This window comes from Ranitomeya variabilis, chromosome 1 (assembly GCF_051348905.1).
Source record: "Ranitomeya variabilis isolate aRanVar5 chromosome 1, aRanVar5.hap1, whole genome shotgun sequence".
Lineage (NCBI taxonomy): Eukaryota > Metazoa > Chordata > Amphibia > Anura > Dendrobatidae > Ranitomeya > Ranitomeya variabilis.
Window position 1 is genome coordinate 385,941,394 of NC_135232.1, and position 27,179 is coordinate 385,968,572.

Consider the following 27,179-nt stretch of genomic DNA (forward strand, 5'->3'; position numbering starts at 1 on the left):
GAGATGACATACAGGTGTATACTATATATAAGGAGATGACAAACATGTATGTACTGAGGGGAAAATGAGAGGTGTGAGGTGAAAATTAAAAGGTGTGTGCAAAATGAGGAGTGAGGGAAAATAGTGGAGTGATCAGAAAATGACAGATGTGAGGTCGAAATGACAAGTGTTAGGGGGGGAATGAGAGGCGTGATAAAATAAGAGAAGTGAGGTGCTATAACTAACCACAGATATTTGCTATGCCCAGGCAACGCCGGGCTCTTCAGCTAGTGTGATATAATTCTGGAACTCCATCTTCCAACTGGTAGAATTACAATGCATACGGAGTACTGGCTGTGCGGGCCCCTGGATGTATTAGACGTGTCCCGTAAGTATACCTGATTTTTTTTTTTATTTTTTTTATTTTTTTATAAAGCTATTGGATTTGGATAAGCCCCCAATGTTACCTGAAAGAGGAGAAAGACGTTATATTATACTCACCCACTCACTTTTCTTTTGGGCTTACTTGTCGAGTTGGTGTCCATGACTTTTCAGCACCAAAAAGGCTGCAAATAATGACGCCTGTGTTTTTGCTGCATCTTTGCAGCGTTTTTTCAACACCCATTCAAGCTAATGGGTGAAAAACTGTGCAAAAACGCTGAAAGTGACCTGCTCTGTCCAAAAAAAGCATCAAAGCACAAAATCCTGATGACACAAAACCCAATGTGTGTGTGCGTGAGATTTCTGAAAGCTCATAGGCTTTGCTGGTACTGTAAAAAGCGGCTGAAAATTAGCATAAAAAACGCAGCAAAAACGCCTCGTGTGAACATAGCCTATTACTTTATTGTGGGATCTTTTGAGGGCTTCTGGTTTCTGTGATGAAGGATCCTGCTATGTTGTTCACTTTTTACATGTATGCTAGTAGCTGCCTTGTGTGTGTTTGTTAGTTATTTTTATTTTTTTTAATGTTTTTTCTTTTATGAACTGTAACTAGGGCTTATATTTTTATTTTTTTTTTTTTTTTTTGGAGTAGGGCTTATACTAAATATTCTAAAATATTCTAAATATTTTCCAAGCATGCTCCAAAAATCCTGAAATATCATAATGGGGTCTATTTTCAGGGTAGATTTTATTTTCAGGGTAACACCGGGGGTGTGTGTATGTATGTGTGTGTGTGTGTATGTGTATATATGTCTTTGCCCATAACCAACAAATTATAGACTGTTCATAAATCCGCCCAATGCCTGTTTCATATGCATGCTTAAAAACTACTTAAGTAATGATGACCTAGAAGTCATCAGATCTGTGAGGTCACCCCCATGATAAGATCTTTACATCTAGCGGGAGCTGCAATATTGCATGAAGCAGTCTCTGTACAGTGTGTGCTGAAGTTTCGACAAGCGTCCAGTACAGGTCCCGTTCACTTCAATAGATGAGCTGCATCACCTGAGCCTGACTGACTGCTGTAGTGTATGGAGCTGTTCTGATCTGGCTCAGCCACTGCTGGAGCTGATGACAGCTGATCGGGTGGGGGGCATTGGACTCCACCAATATGATATCAAAACAAGAGGCGTGTAACCCTAATAACACGCATCACAATGAAGACTCGCCCATTTATTGTTAGGTGTGTCTGGAATGGGCAGTGGTGGGTCATCCTGTACCTTGATATCCTGCTGTGTAACGTGCAGAAAAGTTCCTGGGATCTAGGTGACCTCTCTGCGGGGCTCACGCTAAATGACTCTATCTGCTATACATGATCTCCATTGATGTTTGCTTTGCAGCATATCTGCTTATGGAAAAATATAAAGGAAGAGGTCAAAGCATGGCCAATTTCCTGTTAATTTCAAGAAATGACTACTGAGCCATCATTTTTACATTGATTTTTGGAAAAATAACCTTAAATAAGTAATGAGTTCCTATGCATGGGCTCGGAAAATGTGTTTCTTCTAATGAAGGAAAGCAAGTGATCAATATATGCGCTGGGCAGCACTTAAAAGTGGAGCATGAAGTGGGCTCTCCGCATCCCTGGGAATATGGGCATAGACATTACTAATAGTAGGATGTAGAATTCAGCTGAGGGATGGGACCGTTCTTTCAAGAGCAGATGAATGGCCGCCCCCTCCTCATGAATGCAAGCTATTATATTTTCAGTTCAAGAGCCTGGGGGGGAATCAATATAATTTCAATAATATGCACTATACAGATGACATGCAGCTTTGAAACGCACAAAGGCCTTTATAATTGCGCTGTGGAAGGAATGTGAGTGTTGGATTTTCTACAAGACCAGACATATAAGGATCTAAAGCAACTGTAAAGAGAACTCCTTATTGTTCGGTCATATTTCCCTGGAATTGTTTTACTAAACTTTGAAAAGTGTTCCAGGTGTTGGGCATCCATCATCAGTCAGTGAGATGGAGGAGGATGAAGATTGATTGGTGCAGCCAACTGTGTCTGAGATTGGGTCCTCTCGCCATACTGCACAGTAACACTATCCTTTCCACAATTGTGATGACTGATCTCTCCTTAAGGATGATGTATGTTTAGAAAAGGTTTGCCTATGAGCCAAAACGTATAATTTATTTGCAGTTTTCTGCCTTGGGTTACTGCTTAAGGCCATGTTCACACCTTCAGTATTTGTTCAGTATTTTACCTCAGTATCTGGAAGCCAAACCCAGGAGTGAGTGATAAATGCAAAAGTGGTGCATATGTTTCTATTATACTTTTCCTCTGATTAAGCCAAAACCAGGAGTGGAACAATCAGAGTAAAAGTATAATAGAAACATGTCACCACTCACCACTCCTGGGTTTGGCTTACAGATACTGAGGTAAAATACTGACCAAATAGTGAAGGTTGGAACATAATTTCATGTTGGGCAAAGTGAGAGCTTGTGTTTTTTTGCTTCTTAAGACAACCCTCAACCTTGACACTGAAAACTCTGGTGCCCTTCATTTGCCTCCTGGGATTCCGGTCCTCCTAAATCCATGATGACCACTGCAGTGCTATAGAGGGCATGCTGAGTGTGACCCATACATCCTCTGCTTTTCCTGTGCAGTGGAGTCATGGTTCAGATTTAGCGGTCATTCAGACTTGTCTATAGCAAGTCATTGGTGACCATAGAGAAGGCAAATGAAGGGCACCAGATTGGGTGAGTAGACATTACAAACATATAGGCAAGTTCCAGTGCCAGACCCTTTCTAAGGCCGGGATCACACATGCGAGAAATACGGCGGAGTCTCGCATGTTAATAGCCAGTATTGCCACCGTCACTCAGGAGCGGAGCGTGCGGCTGCATGTATTGCTATGCGGTTGCACGCTCCACTCCTGAGTGACGGCAGCAATGCCAAGTATTTACATGCGAGACTCGGCCGTATTTCTCGCATGTGTGATCCCGGCCTAAAGCAGTGTTTTATGGCTTCTCAACAGGTGATGCCAGAAATGCGTAACAGGTGCTCTCTTATCAAGAGCGTGACTCCCTTCCCCATTTGCCAATTCCATGCTGCTGTTACTCCATAGACTTTCAAGAAGACCTCTTTACTGAAGTCTATGGGAATTGTATAAGGACCCACTCCCATACACCATAAATGGTTTATCTTATCAATTTGCAATAAATGCCTGGTGGGAATGCCCCTTCAAGACTACAATGATTTCTGACATAATAGGATATATAATGTAATATACAGGCCTACATACATAGCCTAATACTGTATGTGCACACGTTCAGGATTTCTTTTTCAAAAGCTTTATTGGGGTTTTATATTTTTAACCGGGTAGAATAGGCAAGGAAGGGGAGGAGGGGAAGGGGAGGGATGTGAGATCAGGAAGAGAAAACCCCTATGAAAATAGGGGAAAAGAGGCAGGTTTACATGCATATAGGAACCATATGTTTACGATACAGCCTGAAATAGAGTTCTTACATGTATACGTTAGCTTAGCTTATGATATAGATTAAAGTATTATTGAAAAAGCTTAAAAACATGAAAATCTGTCTGAAATAGAGTTCTTACATGTATACGTGAGCTTATGAAGTACATTAAAGTATTGAAAAAGAAATACAAGATTGTTATGTAGCGCTTAATAAGACATAAAAACCTGCCCGGCCTGGGGTCATCCTGTGTGACCCATAAACCGTTGGTGGGGCAATGTCCGGTTCAAAATCACTAAAACAAGCAAGTGGAGAGTAATTTTTCAAGTAGGGTATGCGTTCAGTGTGACCAGAGGGATCGCGTCAGGTAGAGTTATGGTACACGATAATCCCATTCTTTTTAGGAGGGTCCTTCCCTCCTCCGGATTTGAGAGGACACATTCCTTTGAGGCGAGTTTCACTCGTAAGTTGGAAGACTTTGTCCACTGGTAGCGGATTCTGGCGTGGGTGAGTTCCCGAGTGATTTGGAGAAATGATTTACATCTTTGTAAGGTTATTTTTGACAGATCCTTAAAAAAAAAGATAGGTTACTGTAGGGAGCTGGGAGAACTTTTGAGAGTCTTGTCAACCTAAGAAGGTCATTTTTAACCCCTGTGGGGAAGAAGGACACAATGACGTCGCAGGCAACATGAGAAGAAGGCCTCTGAAGGCCGGCGTCACACTAGCGAGTTTTACGGACGTATGAGAGGTGCAGAAAATACTTATTGCATACGGTACAATGATTCTCTATGGCCCTGCTCCTATCTGCCGTATTATACGGTCTTGTACGGCCGTAGAAAATCGCAGCATGCTGCATTTGTCGCCGTATTGCGCAAAAAAATCGTCAATGGAAGTCTATGGGGGCGAGAAAAATACGGATTACACACGGACCATGCGTGTGACTTGCGAGAAATACGCACCGGTGTTATAGAGAAAAGCCGGCAATTCAGTGCTGTGTACAGTGTGTGTATATATATATATATATATATATATATATATATATATATATATATATATATATATATATATATATATATATATATATATATATATATATATATATATATACCTATTCTATTTCATACAGCGCTAGATATCATAAAAGCCGCTAATTCAATTGCCGGCTTTTGCTCTCTCCTTCCCAAACCCAACATGATATGAGACATGGTTTACATACAGTAAACCATTTCATATCCTTTTTTTTTTTTGCATATTCCACACTACTAATGTTAGTAGTGTGTATGTGCAAAATTTGGGCCCTCTAGCTATTAAATTAAAGGGTTAAATCGCGGAAAAAATTGGCGTGGGCTCCCGCGCAATTTTCTCCGCCAGAGTGGTAAAGCCAGTGACTGAGCGCAGATATTAATAGCCTAGGGAGGTACCATGGTTATTGGCCCCCCTGGCTAAAAACATCTGCCCCCAGCCACCCCAGAAAAGGCACATCTGGAAGATGCGCCTATTCTGGCACTTGGCCACTCTCTTCCCACTCCTGTGTAGCAGTGGGATATGGAGTAATGAAGGGTTAATGTCACCTTGCTATTGCAAGGTGACATTAAGCCAGATTAATAATGGAGAGGCGTCAATTATCACACCTATCATTATTAATCCGATAGTACGAAATGGTTAAAAAAAACAAAACACATTATTACAAAGTACTTTAATGAAATAAACACACAGGGTGTTTTAATATTTTATTAGACTCTTAATCCACTTGAAGACCCTCGTTCTGTAAAAATGGAAAAATAAAAAAACAACAATATCCCATACCTTCCGTCATTCTGGTCACGTCCCACGATGCAAATCCATCTGAAGGGGTTAAAGCATTTTACAGCCAGGAGCTCTGCTAAAGCAGCTGTGCTCGTGGTTGTAAAAAGACAGGGAATGAATGGAGTGCAGGGGAATGTCCTGTAGTTACCTCGAGTCGCGGTGATGCGCCCTCTGCTGGATGTCCTCATATGAACTCTAGCGTGGGAACTTTTTGGTTCATAGCTAGTATGATTGTTGCCCTTCTTCAAAATATTTGTTGATGTTAAAAGAGCTCTGCAGATGTCTATCATGAAGCTTTCAGACGAGTAGTCGTCGGAAGCTGGTATGTTATCTATTAACGTAATCGGAAAATAGATCTTGGGTCTCTCATTCTGGATCTTTTGACTTTATTTTGTGGGCACATGGGTCTCAAATTCCATAGGGCTCCCAGGAAGGGAATTCTGGGTAGAGGTTACGTTAAAATCTGTGAAATTGAGAGTCAGAGTTGTCTGTCATTTTGATAAATTCTTCTGGGAGGGAATTTTCTGACCCCTCTGATAGGTCAGAGGAGTTATCCGAGTCATAGTTTGTAACCTCCTGTTCCTTTTTGGTCTCCTGAGATATTGTTGTCCTTATTGGATGATTCCATAGAAGAAATAAGATGGAAGTATATTTTTGTCAACAATTCTCTGGGGCGTCTATTGCATAGCAGGTTAAATTCTTCCCTCAACATATCTTGTTGTGATTTCAAAAGTTTGAGAGGATCGCCCCCTGAAGTGTCAGAGGACTGGTCGCAATCGCTCCCGGGTTCTGGCGATGACCTTTTAGCAGATGAGTTTCTGCTTATTTGTCCGTTGTCAGGGGTTTCATGGGTCATTCTTGTGAATTTTGGGGTAATGTAAGGTGAGATTAGAGGGGCACATTTCCCCAAGTTCGGAGGAGAGTGTGTGGTGCTACGTATGTAGCAGTGGCGATATCGTTGGCGCTATTCCAGCACTACTTGATATCCATATTCCCTCCTCCCAGTCTGGCCTCTCCTCAGGCTCCTCTCCCTCCCCATTGCTGTTTCTGCCCGATTGTCTCTCATTTTTCTCGTCCCCAATACGATCCCCCTTATTAGTAGTAAAGTCGCATTGGTGGTCAGGGGTGACACAGTCCTTTTGTATAGTATGGAGGCTTTGTAGCGCTAAATAAAAGTGGCGACGTTCCACTCACCGCTTTACAAATCCTCTGAGCTTGCAGCGGCAGGACTCCCTCCTCCCTCGCCGCAGCTGTTCCCTTCTCCAGCGCTTCATATGAGGCCATCAGAGAAAGCTCCGGGCAGCCTGATGACTCTTCTCCCAGCCCCCTCAGGACCGAGTCTCCCCGGCAAGACTTGCCTGATTCTCGGATGGGGACCTCTTCCGACTCTGCTCTCACCTGTGGCCGTGACTCAGCTGCCGTTTGCATTCTCGGCACAAATGTTGGAGCCTCATACCTTAACAGTGGCGGCGGCGAGAACGCTGAGTCACTTCCGGGTCTGTGTCCACCGGCTTGCGGTGAGCTGAATCGCCGCTTCTCTCCGGCTTCTTTGCGCAGCACTTAGCTGCGCTCTTGTATCCTGCTTGCCTGCTGGGCCTCCGTCGGGTGTCCGCCTGTGTTCTGTCTCCGCCATGCAGCTTCTGCTTTACGGCATCTGTCCTTGGTGTTGATTTCCGGGTTTTGTCCCCGCCGCTGCACAAGCCCCGGGAAGTCCGGTCTTCTTCGCTGCATATTGTTTACCCCGTGGTTGTGCTTTAGTGGGTTTAGCCTTATCCGGGATCTGGCAGGGAACTGGGACTAGCGTCGCTGCAGCATTTCCAGTCCTCACAGGCCTGGGTGTAATAAGGCCTCCACCGCGGTCTCCTCTGATGTTTTGCACCAAAGGAGGGTTATAACTCCCGGTGCCCGGTTTTTTTTCTTGTTGCGCGTGGATCCTGACATGTTAGAATAAAATTAAAGTCAATCTCAGCACTTTCAGTACGCTTATAAAATGCTAAATAATGGGAAATAGCAGGAGCTCCTATTGAGCACGTCTGCTTGTTTCCCCTGGCAAACCACGCCCCACGTTCAGGATTTCTTGCAGAAATTTCCTGAGCAAAACAGGACATTTTCTGCAAGAAATCCGCATGCGTTTTTCTCACGTTTTTACCCCTTTTTTTGGTGCGTTTTTTTTGCGGATTTTTCCGTAGGTTCCCAATGCAATAATATAGTGGGAAATCCGCAAAAAATCCGCAAAATTAACGAACATGCTGCGTTTTTCACCGCGATGTGTTTTTTTCACGGAAAAAGACGCATCATGTGCACAAAAATTGCGGAATGCATTCTAAATGATGGGATGCATAATGTATGTGTTTTTATAGCAGAAAAGCGCAAAAACTGCACCGTGTGCACACAGCCTGACAGTAAAAGTAAAGTTAGCTGAACGCTTTTTTTTTTTTCCCCTTCATTAACATGTCTAACGATCCCGTGTTTCTGTAATTCCACAACTTTTCCTTCTTGGTGTTGCAATTTCAATATTGAGGATCAAAAAAACAAACAAAACCCCCTGCTACTAGTGACAATAGGAAACACCCATGGACCATCGCTTGGAACTAAACCATGAATCTTCATGATTTCCCTATATGACATATTTTACCGAGGAAGATGTTTCATATTTTCCATAAAAATAACCATTAATAGGGATATTTGCAGCTGTAGGTGGAAAATGTGTCCTGTGAAAGCCATAACAAATCTGTTATGATCTGAAAACAATTGTGTGAAATCTCTGCAGAGTTGGTATAAAGAATCTTGCAACGCTGGCCATGTGCTGGATACTACAGCTACTCTTCGAGAGTCATATAGAACACCAATCAACAACTGTAGACTTTCACCCAAGATTACCTAAAAATATTATGTGCATGTGATCAATCATGGGCAGAAGCAATTGGGTTTTACTTGCTCTAATCATAATGTCTACTACATTTGTTTTAGACTAGATAATGGAGAATCTAACCAGAACTGCAGTGAATGTTAGCGTTTAGCTCCTTTACCCCCCCCCCCCCCCCCAAGGTGGTTTACACGTTATTGACCAGGCCAATTTTTACAATTCTGATCACTGTCCCTTTATGAGGTAATAACTCTGCAACGCTTCAATGTATCCATAACGGCCCGACCTATAAAACTGTCCCACCAGTTAACCCCTTCAGTGAACACGTTAAAAAAAAAAAAAAAAAAAGGCAAAAAACAACGCTTTATCATACCGTCGAACAAAAAGACTGATATAAATAGCCATGGTACCGCTGCAAAAAATTGTATGCAATGTCATCAACGAAAAAATAAAATGTTATAGTCCTCAGAATAAAGCGATGCAAAAATAATTTTTTAGATAAAATTGTTTTTATAGTATAAAAGCGCCAAAACATAAAAAAATATAAGTGAGGTATCGCTGTAATCGTACTGACCCGAAAAATAAATCTGCTTTATCAATTTTACCAAACGTGGAATGGTATAAACTCCCCCCCAAAGAAGAAGAAAAAAAGAAATTCATGAATAGCTGGGTTTTGGTCATTCTGCCTCACAAAAATCGGAATGAAAAGCGATCAAAAAATGTCACGTGCCCGAAAATGTTACCAATAAACGTCAACTCGTCCCGCAAAAAAACAAAACCTCACATGACTCTGTGGACCAAAATATGGAAAAATTATAGCTCTCAAAATGTGGAGACGCAAAAACTATTTTTTACAATAAAAAGCGTCTTTTAGTGTGTGACGGCTGCTAAAAAACCCGCTATAAAAGTAAATCAAACCCCCCTTCATCACCCCCTTAGTTAGGGAAAAATAATAAAATTTCAAAAATGTATTTATTTTAGTGATGAGCGAATATACTCATTACTCCAGATTTCTCGAGCATGCTCGGGGGTCCTCCGTGTATTACATAATTTTTTATATTTTTTTTTTAGTGCTCGGAGATTGTAGTGTTTTTTTTTTTTTTTTTTTTTTGCTGCAGCTGAATGATTTACATCTGTTAGCCAGCATAAGTACATGTGGGGATTCCCTAGCAACCAGGCAACCCCCACATGTACTTATGCTGGCTAACAGATGTAAATCATTCAGCTGTGGCAAGAAAAACTAAATCTCCGAGCACTAAAAAATACTCGAAGTCCCCCGAGCATGCTCGAGATATCTTGAGTAATGAGTATATTCGCTCATCGCTAATTTATTTCCATTTTCCCATTAGGGTTAGGGTTGGGGCTAAAGTTAGGGTTTGGATTATATTTACGGTTGGAATTAGGGTTAGGGGCATGTTCGGGTTAGGGTTAGGATTGGGATTAGGGTTGGTGTATTTGGGTTAGGGTTTCAGTTAGAATTGGGAGGTTTCCACTGGTTAGGCACATCAGGGGCTTTCCAAACGCGACATGGCGTCCGATTTCAATTCCAGGAAATTCTGCGTTGAAAAAGTAAACAGTGCTCCTTCCTTTCCGAGCTCTCCCGTGCACCCAAACAGGGGTTTACCCCAACATATCGTGTATTAACGTACTCAGGACAAATTGGACAACAATTTTTGGGGTCCAATTTCTCCTGTTACCCTTGGGAAAATACAAAACCGGGGGCTAAAAAATATTTTTTTTTTCCCCCAACAAAAATTATTTTCACGGCTCTGCATTATAAACTGTAGTGAAACACTTGGGGATTCAAAGTTCTCACAACACATCTAGACAAGTTCCTTAGGGGGTCTTCTTTCCAAAATGGTGTCACTTGTGGGGAGTTTCAATGTTTAGGCACATCAGGGGCTCTCCAAACGCAACATGGCGTCCCATCTCAATTCCAGTCAATTTTGCATTGAAAAGTCAAATGGTGCACCTTCCCTTCCGAGCTCTGCCATGCGCCCAAACAGTGGTTTACCCCCACATATGGGGTATCGGCGTACTCAGGACAAATTGTACAACATCTTTTGGGGTCCATTTTCTCCTGTTACCCTTGGTAAAATAAAACAAATTGGAGCTGAAGTAAATTTTTTTTTTTTTTTTTTATGCATTCCATAAATTCCTGTGACACACCTGAAGGGTTAATAAACTTCTTGAATGTGGTTTTGAGCACCTTGAGGGGTGCCGTTTTTAGAATGGTGTCACACTTGTGTATTTTCTGTCATGTAGACCCCTCAAAATGACTTCAAATGTGATGAGGTCCCTTTAAAAAAAAAAAAAATGGTGTTGTAAAAATGAGAAATTGCTGGTAAACTTTTAAACCTTAACTCCCTAACAAAAAAATGTTGGTTCCAAAATTGTGCTGATGTAAAGTAGACATGTGGGAAATGTTACTTATTAAGTATTTTGTGCAACATATCTCTGTGATTTAAGGGCATAAAAATTCAAAGTTGGAAAATTTGCAACATTTTTGCAAAATTTCCGTTTTTTTTCACAAATAAACGCAGGTAATTTCAAAGAAATTTTACCACTATCATGAAGTACAATATGTCATGAGAAAACTATGTCAGAATCACCGGGATCCGTTGAAGCGTTCCAGAGTTATAACCTCATAAATGGACAGTGGTCATAATTGTAAAAATTGGCCCGGTCATTAACGTGCAAACCACCCTTGGGGTTAAAAACTTTGCAATTTTCAAACTTTTAATTCTTAGGCCCTTAAATCGGAGAGATGTATCTCACAAACTAGTTAAAAAATAACATTTTTCACTTGTCTACATTACATCAGCGTTTTTTTTTTTTTTGTTAGGAAGTTATAAGGGTTAAAATTTGACCCTTTTTAACCCTTATAACTTCCTAACAAAAAGTTGACCAGCGATATCTCGTGTGTTTTTTTTTTTTTTTTTTTTTTTATCAAACAAATTCTCCTTTCCCTTCCTTCCCCTTCCCTTCCCTTCCCTTCATTTGAAGTGACTTTGAGGGGTCTATGTGACAGAAAAGTGACAACATGGCCTCATAGAACCCATTCATACAATAAAAACACAAAACGCTTTAATTGTGGATAAAAATGGCCGTGTAGTTTATTTAGGGTTACATAAATTAATTAATCACCAATAAATAAACTCCATAAATTATAAAACCAAAGTACCAAACTTTTCCAATAAACCAATCCACCCAGACATGGGTGATTTTCCCACAAGGCCATGACTCAGCGAGACATGGCCCCCCCCAAACCACACAGCCATTTTTCAATGATAGTTTGTAAGTCCAAATTAAAAATATCAAGGCCAATATCAGATAAATGAACCAAATCAGGCCTATAAAGGCCCGGTAAAAAACCCTCCAATCCAAATGCCGGAATGAAAACCCTGAAATTAAAAGAAAAACATTTTCCATGGATTTATTGACCCTTCTCCGGATTTTATCTAAAAAAGAAAATTGATTGTCGTGCCACAAAAGTCTGGGAATAATCTTGAAAAAATGAAGTTTGAATCAGGCAGAATTTGCTTAAGATAAATAATATCGGATCGAATGGCCGATAATAAGTCAAGAGTCCTGATTTTTCCGAGATCATTCCCAGCTACATGAAATATAATTAAATCAGGGGAAGGAAATTTAATTAGCCATTTCTTCACTTCAGCAACCAGGCAATGCCATTTCAAGCCGCGAACTCCATGCCACCAGACCTGAATATCAGAAGGATTAAATGATACATTTTCAGCATAAGATCATTGGCTGGCCCTCTTCCTGGCCCAGAAGATAAAAGAATGTCTGACTATCCAAATGACTAGCGGACCTGAAAGAAAACCAATAATTAATAGTCATACAGATCATGTCGTACATATAATTTGAACCTTTTGGAGTTCCATCTTCCCAAATCCTTTATCCCTGAATCGGAAAGCCCGGCCCTAGAGGCCTCCGTAGCTGCTCCGATTCTAAACGAATGAGATGTGATTTTAAGGTGTTTTTTACCCAAAAAGCGTAAACATTTCTTTAGGACAAAATTAAATTGAAAGACAGTAACAGGAGAAAAATCTCTATGAATGAATAATGGGCCCTCTCCCATAGGTCTGACCTTAATCCAATTTGCCATGTTATCAACAGGGCAAATGATAGAGACATGGATCACGTTAATTTTCAACCTAGATCCCCTGCCTAATTAATCTGTCTTTAATTTTCTTATACATAAAATTAAAAAAAAAAACTACTCATGAATCTGGACATCCGAAATCATGAGTCCCGAAGGCTCCGATTTCTTAACAGAAACCACCTCACCAACGCGAAGTGCTCCAAAAAAGGACAGAGAAAAAATAGAGCTAAATAATAAGGCTTCCTTAAAATTTACCCAAACGTGGATGAGCACAATTCTTTCAATAAAGACAGGGAAATAGATTGTCTCGAGTCAGGTATAAAATTGGTTTTACTAAAGCCTTTTAAAAACTGCTTTACTGGAAAAAGATTAGTTAAAGCAATACTGCCAGAAAGTTTAAGGAAAAATGAAACTCCTGCTAGGCATTTCGCTATTGCCGAGTAAGACAAACCGTTTTGTACTATAGATTCAGCAAACTTTAGTGCTGCTACCGGATTAGAAACTGTTGGGTCAAAATAATGTAGGTTGCAAAAATTGTTCCAATTCAGCCATGCAGCCGAATAGTCAGCCCATGATCTATTAGATAACGATTTTTTTTTTAATAAAATATTGTATCAGAGTGCAATCATGTCCCAAATTGAAAGGGGTAAGAGGGTCCTTCCGAATCCACGATGGGAACCTGCAGGAAAAAATTCGACCACTGACGATTTTGTAAAGAGTCATGAAAAGAAATTTGCTCTTTCCCAACTTTGCTTTCAGGCATTGTAAAACCAATTGTCTCAAAATTCTGGCAGCAAAAGTATTTTTAGAAGATAACGTGTTGATAGAAAAAAAAATAAATAAATAAATAAAAATAAATAAAAACAACTACTGCCTGGTTAGTGGAAAGGAGCAAAATCCTGGAATTCTGCATTAGTGATCTCCAAAGTAATATTCCTGCAAAAATAGAAAAAAGTTCCAACACCATTACGTTTGAAGTTACTTTCTTAGACACCCAACTTATTGGCCACAGGATGGACAACCAATGGGAGTCAAATAAAATACTGAAGCCACGCTGGCTATCCGCTGCGAAAAGAAAGGGAAAAGAATCGCCAGAGACAAAAAATGACTGCCACAAAGATCTGCCGTTATGCTCTGACAAAAAGGAGAGCCAAATTCTAGCGTCTTCCTTTAGGTCAGAACGGATACTAACATGCGAATGAGGTGAAGATACACCTTAAGTGGCATCCTATAAACTTGTGCAAAAAGCCCGACCTATAGGAATGACGCAAACCGCAAAATGCAATAGACCTAACAATGATTGAATTTCCTTAAGAGTGACCTTGTTCTTGGCTAAAAAATTTGATAACGCAATGCGCAGTTTAAAAATTTTCTCATCAGGAAGTCAGATTCCATTTTTTGATAATCAAGAGTGATTCCCAGAAATTCGATAGATCTAGATGGACCAACTGTTTTTCTGTGAGCAATAGGAACACCGAAGTGCTCACACATTTGGATAAAAAAAAAACAAAAACAGTCATCAAAATAAAAACCTAAAGAATTAAAACCGCACGGGTGAACGGGAAGGCGTCTAAAAGCAGACTTAATATCTGACTTGGACATTAAAGCATTAAAACCAAATTTCTTGAGGATTTCTAATGCAGAATCAAAAGATGAATAGGACACGGAGCATAAAGCCTTGTCCACTTCATCGTTCATGGATGAACCCAGCGGATATGATAAGTGGTGAATTAGCCGGAAAGAGCCCTCATCTTTTTTTTTTTTTTTTTTTTTTTGGTACAATACCCAATGGTGATATACGGAAATTAACAAACGGCGGGGTTAAAAAAGGGCCTGAAACTCTGCCTAGCTGAATTTCATTAATAATTTTATCCCTAGCTGCCTCAGGGTGAGCCTTTAAAGAGGGTAAATTAGGAACAACAGAACAGCCCGCCCCTTTAAATTGTGGGATAAAAAATCCTTCTGAAAAACCATTAAAAAGCAGCTCACTGGTCCCCTGGTCGGGATATTTGCTTAGGCATACTGACATGTTTGCCAGAATCACTGGCGTCTGTGTTTTTTGAATTAGGCTCCTCACCTGAGGACTGTTGACCTGCTTGTTACTTAAAACATTTAGACATAGGGTGTGAGTTACCACAGAACGAGCATTCATGGCGGAATCTACAGTTGTTGTTCCACTTACAAAAGGAATCATTGAAAGCGAAACAAACACCGCGTTTACTTGAACTAGAAGGGGGCTGAAATAACTTGTTGCAGAGATGGGGAGATTTTTCACCCAAAACTGCAGCAAAAATAGAAAAAGCTTTCACCCAGTTGTTGAAAGATTTAAAGTTGGTGCGTTTAAATTCATCTAAATCAGCTTTCTCATCATTCTTTTTGGATTTTGAAAGCTGGTCCTTTCTAGGCAGTAAAGAAAAAATATCGACTAAATGATTATTCCAAATAAGCTCTTTAACAGAAGGGCTTAAATGGAATCCTAAGGGAGACAGTTCGCATGTCAGAGCTTCTTTAAAAGAGTTAACAGGGGCGGTGTTAGCTGATGAAATGTCAGAAATTGCAGCACTGTGTACAGCTGATGTGACAGCTGATGTGACAGCTGATGTGACAGCTGATGTGACAGCTGATGTGACAGCAAGGGGGGGGGAATAGCTTCTCTTAAAGTTTCAGCTAACACTTTTCTTTATGATGTCTTTTTAATGTGAGTGTGGAACAGACAAAGGAACATTGAAAGTCTCACCCCTCGATGAATGCTGGTTGTTTCTCTGCTCCATACAGCAGCTGGAGCTCGAGCCCTCCATGTTGGGCAAGCTCATATGGGAAGCTGCTGTAAGCGGCGTTTCTTCATCCTCTTCTGAGTGTGACGACAGGGGGTCCTCCCGAACCGGTGGTCTGGACCGCAGCTGCAGAAGCCACCGCTGTTGTAGAATCCAATGACACCGCAGCGCTTTTACGGCTGCGGTGTGTTGAAGACATCCCGGCCACTTCAGATGAGGCGGTCGGCGCTCTGTCATGACGCTGGCGGTGGAAGTCTCGCGCTGGGCTGCGAGACTTCTGAGGAGGGCGGCGCCGTGACTTCCTTCTTCCTTCTTGGACACTGCGGCTGGAAGCAGGCGGCGACAGTGACTTCGGAGAGTATGGGGTCCTTTGCCTCCTGCGCCTCCCTGAAGCGGTGGGTGTCGGCAGGACCGGAGAGGCTTGACACGGCGACCGAAAGGTATCTTCTGGAGGATGAGGGACAGCATCAGCAGGCGCTAAGATAGGTTTCATAGCCAGGTATTGCCTCAGCCAGTCCGCTCCATCCTCGCCGTCGGCTCTAGTCAGGAACTGTTGCAGGAGATTCTACATCCTGGTGTATGTGTCTTCTTTATCTTCTTCCGCTGACAGAATGACCAGATACCACAAAACAGGTGTTTATATATTCAAAAAAAGAGCGGCAAAGCTGCTAACAGCCAATAGAAAACCGTTACAATAGCTGCCAAACATACCAGAAAAAACTGGATAAAACCAGTGTCACACTTTCAGAGATGACTGACCTGACCTTTATTTGACCTTTCTTCTGACAAAAAGTCATATTAAATGACAGGGTCCATGAGGCCATGAGACCCCCGCTATATTTCTTTCAGGTTTACGCAGGGGGGCTAACATTCTAAAAACTGCATCCCTCAGGCTGCTGAAAACCACATTCAAGAATCTTTTGGTACAATTAGCGGATGCCATATCGCGTTTGGAGAGCCTCTGTTGTGCCTAAGGCCTGCTTCACACGACAGTGGCTCCGGTACGTGAGGTGTCAGTTTTCTCACGTACCGGACACACTGATTTTAATGTGTCTACGTGAGTCAATGTGTCTCTGCACATGTTTTCACGGACTGTGTGTCCGTTTGAAAAACACAGAGACATGTCAGTGTTCATGGGAGCGCACAGATCACACGGACCCATTAAAGTCAATGGGTCCGTGTAAACACGTACCGCACACAGATGCTGTCCGTGTGCCTCCCGAGGACCACACGGACAGTGCAGGAGACAGCGCTAGAGTTAAGCGCTGTCCTCCCTTCGCTTTTTTTTTTTTATTTTTAAAATAAAGTTCCCGGTCAGCTCCCGCCTTTCACCCCCTGTGCGCCCGCCCGCTGACCGGGAACTTTATTTTAAAAACAAACAAACAAAAAAAACCATGATTTTTCATTCCTTCTCTGCAGCGAACGCTGCTGGATAGAAGGAATAAATGGCGGCTTCAGCACCACACGCTCGGGACAGCGCTTAGTGTAGCACTGTCTCCTGCACGGTCCGTGTGCTCCTCAGGCGATTTTCCCGGTACCGGAATTGTCTGGACTTGTGAGACTGGTCTAAATAGTGACCCCCCCCCGGAGTGTATTCAGATGTGTGTCGAGCACCTTGAGCCCCCAGGTGCTTTATAGAAGTTTATAACATTAAGCTGTGAATAAAATAAAAAAAAAAAAATCACATTTTCCCCTCAAAAAATGTTATTTGACCCCAAATTTTGCACTTTCATAAGGTTAACACCATGCAATTTCTCCTGAGTGTGCTGATACCCCATATATAGGGGAATATTACTTTTGAGGCACAGGGCAAAGCTCAGAAGGGAAGAGGCGCCATATTGGAGTTCAGATTTTGCTGGAATGGTTTGAGGGTATCATGTCACATTGGCAGAGCCCCTGAGGTGCCAGAACAGAAACCCCCTATATGTGAACTCATTTTACAGACTACACTCTCCAATGAATTCATCTAGGGCTGCAGTGATCATATTGATACCATGGGTGTGTCACAAAATTATATACCTTTTGGGCTGTAAAGAGAATTTTTGTTTTGGCCCCAGAGTTTACATTTTTACACAAGTGGGTAAAAATGGCGCCATAATGTGTCCCACAATTTCTACTGACTGTGTCAATACCCCATTTGTGGCTGTACAGTACTGCTTAGCCATGGTGACACAAAACCCATTTGAGCTAACCAATAAAAGCACGAAGACACAGTAATATTCTTTGGGCTAAAAATTGGCTGTGAAGCTTTGAGTTACGTAAATGATTTTAATAACAGTAATATTATAAATAAAGAACACCCACTATTTCATATTAATAAGACAGCTTTATTTTTCGGGTCAGTACGATTACAGCAACACTAAAATATATTGTGTGTGTGTTGGTGCTTTTACACAATAAAAGCTTTTATAGAGAAAAAATATTTTTTGCATAGCTTTATTCTGAGAGCTATAACTTTTTTTTTTTTTTCCGGTGATGTAGCTGTATGATGGCTTGTTTTTTGCGGGACAAGATGACGTTTTCAGCAGTACAGGGTCTACTATATAATTGTCTAAGGGTCACTTCCGTCTTTCTGTCTGTCTGTCTGTCTGTCTTTCTGTCTGTCACGGATATTCATTGTTCGCGGCCTCTGTCTGTCATGGAATCCAAGTCGCTGATTGGTCGTGGCAGCCATGACAGGCAGCTGGTGAGACCAATCAGCGACTGCCACAGTCTGATTAGTCCCTCCCTACTCCCCTGCAGTCAGTGCCCGGCTCCCGCTCCATACTCCCCGCAGTCACGGCTCACACAGGGTTAATGCCAGCGGTAACGGACCGCGTTATGCCGCTTGTAACTTACTCCGTTACCGCCGCTATTAACCCTGTGTGACCAAGTTTTTACTATTGATGCTGCCTATGCAGCGTCAATAGTAAAAACATCTAATGTTAAAAATAATAATAATAAAAAAAAAATTATATACTCACCTTCCGCTGCCTTTCCCGCTCCTCGCCCCTGTTGTGTACTGTGCAATGGCTGTATCTGACCGTACAGTAACATGGTCTGATCATACCTCAGCTCCTGGGCAGGGGCGGAAGCAATAGAGAGTATACAGACAGGACAGCCTGGGATCACAGCTGATTCTTTCGGTGAGGTTAAAAACATATTATAACAGGCAGTGAAATGTTTTACCTCACAAAAAGGCAAGGAGCTGTGGTATGATCAGAGCATATTCCTGTACGGTCAGACACAGCCATTACACAGTACACAGCAGGGGCACATTTATTAGATTATCTCAGCACAGGAACATTTTATTTTTGTTCTAAGATCTATTGATTAAAATGTACTTTGTTGGTGGGACAACTGGTAATCCAGTGCCAGGAGCCCTTTCATTGCTCAGTAGAACAAAGGTCTGACATGCAAGTTTCCAAATCCTTGTGTCCCTCAATAGCATCCAGAAGGGGACTATTCGCTCCATGCAGGTTCCTAATGTAATCATAGCAGACATGCTAAAGCCAGATATCCACTGGAAACCTCAAATTACCATTGTAGAACTGGTTTTCCTAGTATTTGTGTCAGAGTTGCTGATTAGTATCATTAGCATGCTTGACGTGAAAAGTGTATTTAAGGGCGAATCTATGCTGTCATTGTTAAAGGGCGCAGCTGCTCTGTAATCCCTTCTGGGCATATGTCACCTCTGCAGCAGCATTGATAACTGCGTAATAAAGTGCAGCACTTGTGTTTGGTGCAGTCACAAAATGGAGCCACAAACTGGAAAGACCGACCCAATTCCAATTTGGGCCATATGCACACGTTGAATATTTAGAGTTTTTTTCACCTCAGTATTTGTAAGCCAAACCTGGAGTGGGTGATATATTACATGTCATCACTTCTGTATTTATTATACTTTTTTCTCTGACTGTACCTCTCCTGATTTTGGCTTAGAAATACTGGATCCTGGTCAGGCGCATCTCACAGAGCCAAACCAGGTCTCACACTTTGCACTGATGAGGGGCAGTAACCCTGAAAAAAGGTTCTGCAAACTGAGATTGTGGTTTTGGCTTTTCTCTGTTCGGAACACTGCATACAGACCAGGAACTCCAAAATATGGATGTAATTGAGATCTGCACCATGATGGTACTTGGCATTGATAAGAAAAGGCACATTATCTTCATCCATCTGAGATTACATATTCCCGATTACTTCGCTTTTCAGGATTCCACTTGATCTTTGATTTTGTAGTGGGACCTGTCGCATGGATGGAAATGATGTGAACATAAAAGTTCTCTGCATCATTGCAGAACACTAGTGACCAACACTAAGCTAGGCATGTGTAAGGGCATGGCACTCGGATGTGTAATGGCTGGCTTATTGCATATATCACTTTATGGCTAATCGGGGAGAGGGCTTGGTAGAATGAGACAATATGAGCAAACACTGGACCGTCTCCATCTACACTGCATTACTCTGTCATGGCTAACCCTGCTCTTTGTTTAACCCTATATTGGCACTACATTTTTAATTGATCTCCCTTTTCTATTATATTCTGGCTAATACATTCCAGACTGCAACTTTTACTTGTATAATTAAAACAAGGAAGCCATGGCTAATCCTATACTACAATTAGTGACCAGACTGTTAGAAACCTACTACCTGGCCCACCTGTCAGATCAATAACAAGTGATGACATCGCAAACACTATGAAGTGAACATGTACTGTTCATATTGAAGCAAAATTCAAATGTGCTCTTGTATTAGTAAGATGGATGATCTAACTGTAGTACAACGTCACTCGGGATACAGTGGATAACTGCAAAATACCATAGGATATCTGTAGATCTAATCTAGTGATGACTGTAAACCCTAATATAGATAATCGAGCATCACTTTTGTTGCTATCTGTCAGTATCCATCTTGCTAATACAGGTCCACATTGGTGTCTTGCTTCACTATAAACCATATACCGTATATGTTCTCTGCAGTGTTCTAGTGATTTGATCATCTGTTCTTTGGCTATGTGGAGCAGAAACTGAATGAAAACTCTACGTTCTTTTGAGTCGGATTCTTGGTGTTCCAGCTCCATATGTGCCCACAGCCTTTTGGTTTGACAGATGTACCAACTTGTTGGTTTTTCAGCCATCCGGTTACCTGTTTTGGGATTAACTTTGGATTCTTTTAAGGTTAAGTAAAGTTCCTTCAGTGAGTTTCGGTAACTTTTTTTTTTTTTTTGATGCTACAAGTTACAGCAAAGTAAAATTAGTTCATAAAATGTCAATCAGGAAGAGGTGGAGAATAGAGCTGGAGTGACAGACTTCAGCCTTATTTGCTTATCAATTCAAACGCTGATTTCTCAGTCATGGAGGAACGTTGGGGCCGTAAAAGTATTGCTAGACCTGTCTTTGTAAGCGCTACATATACATTGGAGGGTTTTATCCTCCAAACTGACATTCCTTCTATGGTCACTTGCTTATCTTTCGTCACAAAGAGCGAATAGTGTATTTGCCATAGGAGAATAATTTTCCCTGATTTGTGAGCAGGCATGGATTTTTCCTCAGACGTTCCAATAGGCCTGAGATTCTAATAGTACCTTAATTTGGTCTTGTGTAATTCTAGTTTGTCAGGAAATCGTGTCAAGTTTCTCTCCCAATGGTACAGTGCTAAATATGGGAACATCCAGGGTTACAGTAATTTATGAAACCAAAAGTTTCCTCACATCAGTTGTGAAATCTTATGGCTTGTGTTCACCATAGCAAAGATTACAGCAGAAGGAGGAACATGGTGAAACAAAGTGACTGTGTGTTTTGTTTTTTTTTCTTTTTAAATTCTGAACACCTCAGGCCTAAATGGCATGGTCTACTGATGGGTGATATAATCTATCTATAAAACCCTATGGACAAGATATGCTGATCATAAGGCAGAAACATTAACCTTTACCTCACAATCCAGATATGTGTCTGTATTGGGGCTCATACTCATCTGCGTTTAAAACTGACACCGTGCAAACTGATTTTTATCTGATAGAATCTTGATCATCATTAGTCAGAGTGCTATGTTCTTCTGCAGTTTTCATTTGTTTTCTTCAGATTGGACTGAGACAAATTGCAGTGGCTGCTTATATCAGATGAGGCTCTCCAATGCAAGTCAATGGGTGTGAGAAAAAAAATCATACACAGACAATGCGGGTGCCGTGTGTTGTGGTGTGTGTGTGTGTGTGTGTGTGTGTGTGTGTTTCTTTTTTTTTTCTTTTTCTTTTTACTGAACCCATCTCATGGAGAATCCAATAATTTTATCAGCCAAGTACAGTAAATTCACAGCGTGAACCATCAGAATAGATAAATACATGGAAAGATATGAGTGACACATGTAATTAGTTCAGTGCATGTGTAGTTTAATGAACTAGATACAAGTAAAAAGATGGCGTGGGGTCCCCCTAATTTTTTCTTAACCAGCTGAGGGTAGAGACAACAGCGGGGCTAATGTTTTATAGTCTGGTAAGGGGGTAATGATCATGGAGCTTACCAGGCTTTTATGAGCTCACAGCTGTCTAAATTAGCCTTTACCGGTTAGTTAACAAGGGGTGACTCCCACTCCCCCAAAAAAGTGCCCCCCCCCCCCCAAATGGCCAGGAAAGGCTAGGCAGGCATCTGCAGGCTGATATTAATAGCCTAGGAAGGGGCCATGGATATTGGCCCCCTCTCAAACTATGAACATCAGCACTCAGCCGCCCCCAGAAATGGTGCATCAATTAGATGTGCCAATTCTGGTGCTTGGCATCCACTCTTCCCACTTGTCCTGGTTTAGGAGTAATAGTATTAGGGTCGATGTCAGCTGACATCAAGCCCAGGGGTTAGTAATGGAGAGGCTTCTATAAGACACCCCCTTACTATTGTCAAATGTAATAAAGACACAAACCAAGTAAAGTCCTTTAATTGCAAGACACAGGTGGCATGGTGCGACTGCTCAGCAAGCCAGTTGGAACACACTGAGACAGGAGGGTGATTACGTGCCTGCAGTGTCTCGCACTGATGTAAGGTCACCGGAGTTCATAGCCGATGAACCCTGGTCACCTTACTGACCTCATAACTATCTATCTTCAAATGACAATCAGTAATTCTCTATATAAAAACTGATGTTAAAAATTCGTTGCATACGCATGTCCTATGGATGCTAGGTGAGAAATTGCATTGTAGTTGCATGACACTCGTCCTACTTTTCAGGAACAACATTGAGCTGATTTTATTTACGCTGATGAGTGTGCGCCCTTAACCGCTTTCTGACCTCGGACGGGATAGTACGTCTGAGGTCAGATCCCCTGCTTTGATATGGGCTCCCGCATCAAAGCCGGGACATGTCAGCTGTTTTGAACAGCTGACATGTGCCCGCAATAGCGGAGGGTGGAATCATGATTCACCCGCCGCTATTAACTAGTTAAATGCCACTGTCAAACGCTAACAGCAGCATCTAACTACCGCTTCCGGCCATTGGGCCAGAAATGAGCGCATCGCTGACCCCCGTCACATGATCGGGGGTCAGCGATGCGTCGGTATAACAACCAGAGGTCTCCTGACGACCTCTATGGTTGTTGATGCCGGATTGCTATGAGCGCCACCCAGTTGTCGGCGCTCATGGCAATGCAGTAAATCTACTACATAGGAGTGATCTATGCATTGCTCCTATGTAGCAGAGGTGATCGAGTTGTGCCAGCTTCTAGCCTCCCATGGAGGCTATTGAAGCATGGCAAAAGTGAAAAAAAAAGTTTAAAAAAAAAAATATATACGGTAAAAGTTTAAATCACCCCCTTTCACCCCATTCAAAATGAAACAAAAAAAATAAATCAAACCTACACATATTTGGTATCGCTGGGTTGAGAGTCGCCCGATCTATCAATAAAAAAAAAATAGTAAGGGATTAACCTGATCGCTAAACGACGTAGTGAGAAAAAAAATTGAAACGCCAGAATTACACTTTTTTGGTCACCGTGACATTGCATTAAAATGCAGTAACGGGTGATCAAAAGAACGTATCTGCACCAAAATGTATCATTGAAAATGTCAGCTCGACGCCCAAAAAATAAGCCCTCACCTGACCCCAGATCACGAAAAATGGAGACGCTACGGGTATCGGAAAATTGTGCAAATTTTTTTTAGCGAAGCTTTGGATTTTTTTTCACCACTTAGATAAAAAATAACCTAGACATGTTTGGTGTCTATGAACTTGACCTGGAGAATCATAATGGCAGGTCAGTTTTAGCATTTAGTGAACCTAGCAAAAAAGCCAAACAAAAAACAAATGTGGGATTGCACTTTTTTTTGCAATTTCACCGCACCTGGAATTTTTTTCCCGTTTTCTAGTACATGACATGGTAAAACCAATAATGTCGTTCAAAAGTACAACTCGTCCCGCAAAAAATAAGCCCTCACATGGCCATATGGACGGAGAAATAAAAAAGTTATGGCTCTGGGAAGCAGGGGAGCGAAAAACGAAAGCACGAAAATACCCCGGGTCATGAAGGGGTTAAAGGAGTTATCCTCTACTAGGACAACCCCTTCGTAAACTAAATGTTTGGCCCTGATTTTAAAATAAAAAGCACAAAACTGTACTCTCCTCCCGTGCTGGCGCGGTCCCGGAGCTCTGGTGTGGTGCCCGGCGCCCAATAAGTGCTGGCATCACTGTCCCAGGATTTGTACGTGATTAACATGAAGAGGAAGCCAGGGCTGCAGCTGATCTGACTTCCTCTTCATGGTCAATCCATACAAAGGCAGAAACCGTAACGCCAGCGCTGACTCGGCACTTAAAAATTTCCAAGGGACAAGATAGCGTCAGTTAGATGTTCTCAGGCCAGAATTGGAACTTTTTGCCACTTTTGTGTTGTAAATTTTAGAGAAACTGTTGGGGCAGTGATGAGCGAACGTGCTCAGCTAAGGTATAATCTGAGCATGCCCGTGTGCTAAGAGTGTCTTCAGCGTGCTTGAAAAACATGTTTAAGTCCTTAAAGCTGCATATCTTGTGGCTGTTGGGTAGTCCCTGCATGTGCAGTGCCAGGGCCCTGCAAAATGATTTTCAGCAGGCTACCAACATATATATGTCTGCTCAAACTAACAGAAACCAACTCCATGAGTGCCCGACGTCCACATGTGGGTGTTGTGCTTACAGCCCAACAGCGTGCAGGGTGATTGGCATCTGCCAGAGAACACCAAGATTAGCAGATTCAACATTGGTACCCTGTGCTTTTCACAGATGAGCAGGTTCACACTGAGCACGTGTGACAGTGTGGAGACGCCTTGGAGAAAGTTCTGCGGCCTGCAACATCCTCCAGCATGACCAGTTTGACAGTAGGTTATCAATAGTGTGGGGAGGCATTTCTTTGGAGAGCCGCACAGCCCTTGCTAGCCAGAGGTACCCTGACTGCCATTAGGTACCAGGATTACCCATTGTAAGACCATATACAGGTGCATAGGGCCCTGGGTTCCTTCTGATGTATGACAATGCCAGACCTCATGTGGCTGGAGTGTCAGCAATTCCTGCATGATGAAGGCATTGAAGCTATGGACTAGCCCGCCCATTCCCCAGACCTGAATCAAATTGAGCACAGCTGGGACATCATGTCTCATTCCATCCACCAACGCCACGTTGCACCACAGTCTGTCCACACTTTAATCTGGATGCTTTAATCCAGATCTGGGAGGAGATCCCTCAGGAGAATATCCAGCGACTTATCAGGAGCATGCCCAGGCATTGTAGGGAGGTCATACAGGCACGTGGAGGCCACACACACTACTGAGCATCTTTTCCTTGTCATGAGGCATTTCCATTGAAGTTGGACCAGCCTATAATTTTTATTTTCCACTTTGATTTTGAACATCATTCCAAATCCAGACCTCCATGGGATATTAATTTTTATTTACGTTGATCATTGTTATGTTTTAAGGGTATGTGTCCACATTCAGGAAACGCTGAGTTTTTGACGCAGCATTGAGCAGCATGCATAAAAAACGCAGCGTCCAGATGTTACAGCATAGTGGAGGGGATTTCATGAAATCCTGTCTCCACCACGCAGTAAAAGACGCATGCGGCACACCCGAGAAAACTCACATGCGGCGCGTCTTTTAAGAACGCAGCATGTCCTTACATTGCAGAAAAAACTCAAGGACAACGCAGGTGACCTGCCAGTGACCTCAGGTGCAGATTTGGTCAGGATTACCTGCATAAAATCCTGACCAAATCCTGACGCAATCCTGAACGTGGACACCATACCCTTATTATTCACGACACATTCCATTATGTATTGAATAAAAATTTGCAACTGGAATATTTCATTCAGTGATATCTAGGATGTGGGATTTTAGTGTTCGCTTTATTTATTTATTTTTTGAGCAGTGTATACTACTTTTTTTTTTTTTTTTGAGCAGATCTGCACATCCCTCATTTGACATTTTGTTTATCGCCATATTGTGTAATTTGTTTTTCTGTACACAATTTCAGCTGGAAATTCTGGATGTAACCATTCCCCAGCAATGTTTCTTAATTGGTAAGGGGAATCTGGAGCAGATAGAAGTCACTACTTGGCTTTCCCAGGTTTATGATGGGCCATGCTCTTTGTTATGTTGTATGTTAGGGCTTTGTGCATATGATTTATACGTATGGAAATCGGAAACACCTTTTTAATTGTTCAGAAAATGAGTACATTTCATGTACACATGATTAACAAGTGTCTTCCCATGTGTATGCCAAGCCTGTTTTCAGCTGGCTTTACTTATCCGCAGCCTGCAAATGACGTCTTTAATTGTCATAATTGTACTTACTAGGCCCTATTGCCTCTCAAGCCTTGCCTTACTGTTTTAGGCTACGTTCACATTTGCGTTGTGCGGTGCAGTGTCGGCGATGCAACGCACAACGCAAATGTAAACACATGCACAACGCAGCGTTTTGTGACGCATGCGTCCACTTTTGCATGGTTTTTGGCGCAGAAAAAACTGCATCATGCAGCGTCCTCTGCGCCCTGACGCATGCACCACAGTGACGCATGCGTCACAAAACGCAAGTGCAACGCATGTCCATGCGCCCCCCCCCCATGTTAAATATAGGGGCGCATGACGCATGCGTCGCCGCGGCTGCGCCTGAAGCAACGCTAATGTGAACGTAGCCTTACAGCTGTGCTGCCAAGAATACAGTGCTGGTCACAGCAGTTCCAACTTGCTGATCGGTTGTCGCCTAACGGTTAGGGTCTACCCACTGGGACCCTCACTGCTCGACAAAATGGGGCACTTCTATCCCCAGTAAATGACACCCAGCCACTGCTCTATTCCTTCTCTGTGATTGCTGGAAAAAGTGGAACACAATTCTCAGCAGCCTCTTCGGGAGTGAATAGAGCAGTGGTCGAGCGTGCGCACTGCCATTCCATTCTAGGGGTATGTGCACACTACTTCTTTTTCTGGAAGATAATTCTCCAAGAAAAGTGCTTACTAAATGCTCAAGAAAATTTTAAAATCTGCATTTCTATGGAAATTGACTTGTTCATAAGTTTAGTCTTGTGGGCATCTTTTAACTGATTCAGGTTTGCCAAGATGCCAAGCCGTTAAAAGAAGGGAACTGACAATTCTTTAGGCTTTTTCCATTTACAAGTCAATGGGATGTCTCAAGATGCATTTTTGCAGCTTCTTCTTCATTGTTGAATTGGTTATTAAAAAAAAAAAAGCCCACCTAGCTGATCTCATCTGCTCACATGTGCCTCGCCACATGGGACATTACTGACACCATTGGTGATGCACTTCAGCCAGTTATTTGGCAGA

General features: G+C 42.1%; 1 protein-coding gene across 1 annotated transcript in view; it reads left to right on the forward strand.

Moving 5' to 3' along the window:
* The window catches only part of CEMIP2 (cell migration inducing hyaluronidase 2), a 142,917-nt gene that overhangs the window by 21,346 nt on the left and 94,392 nt on the right, over nt 1-27,179 (forward strand). The gene's annotated exons all lie outside the window — the stretch shown is intronic.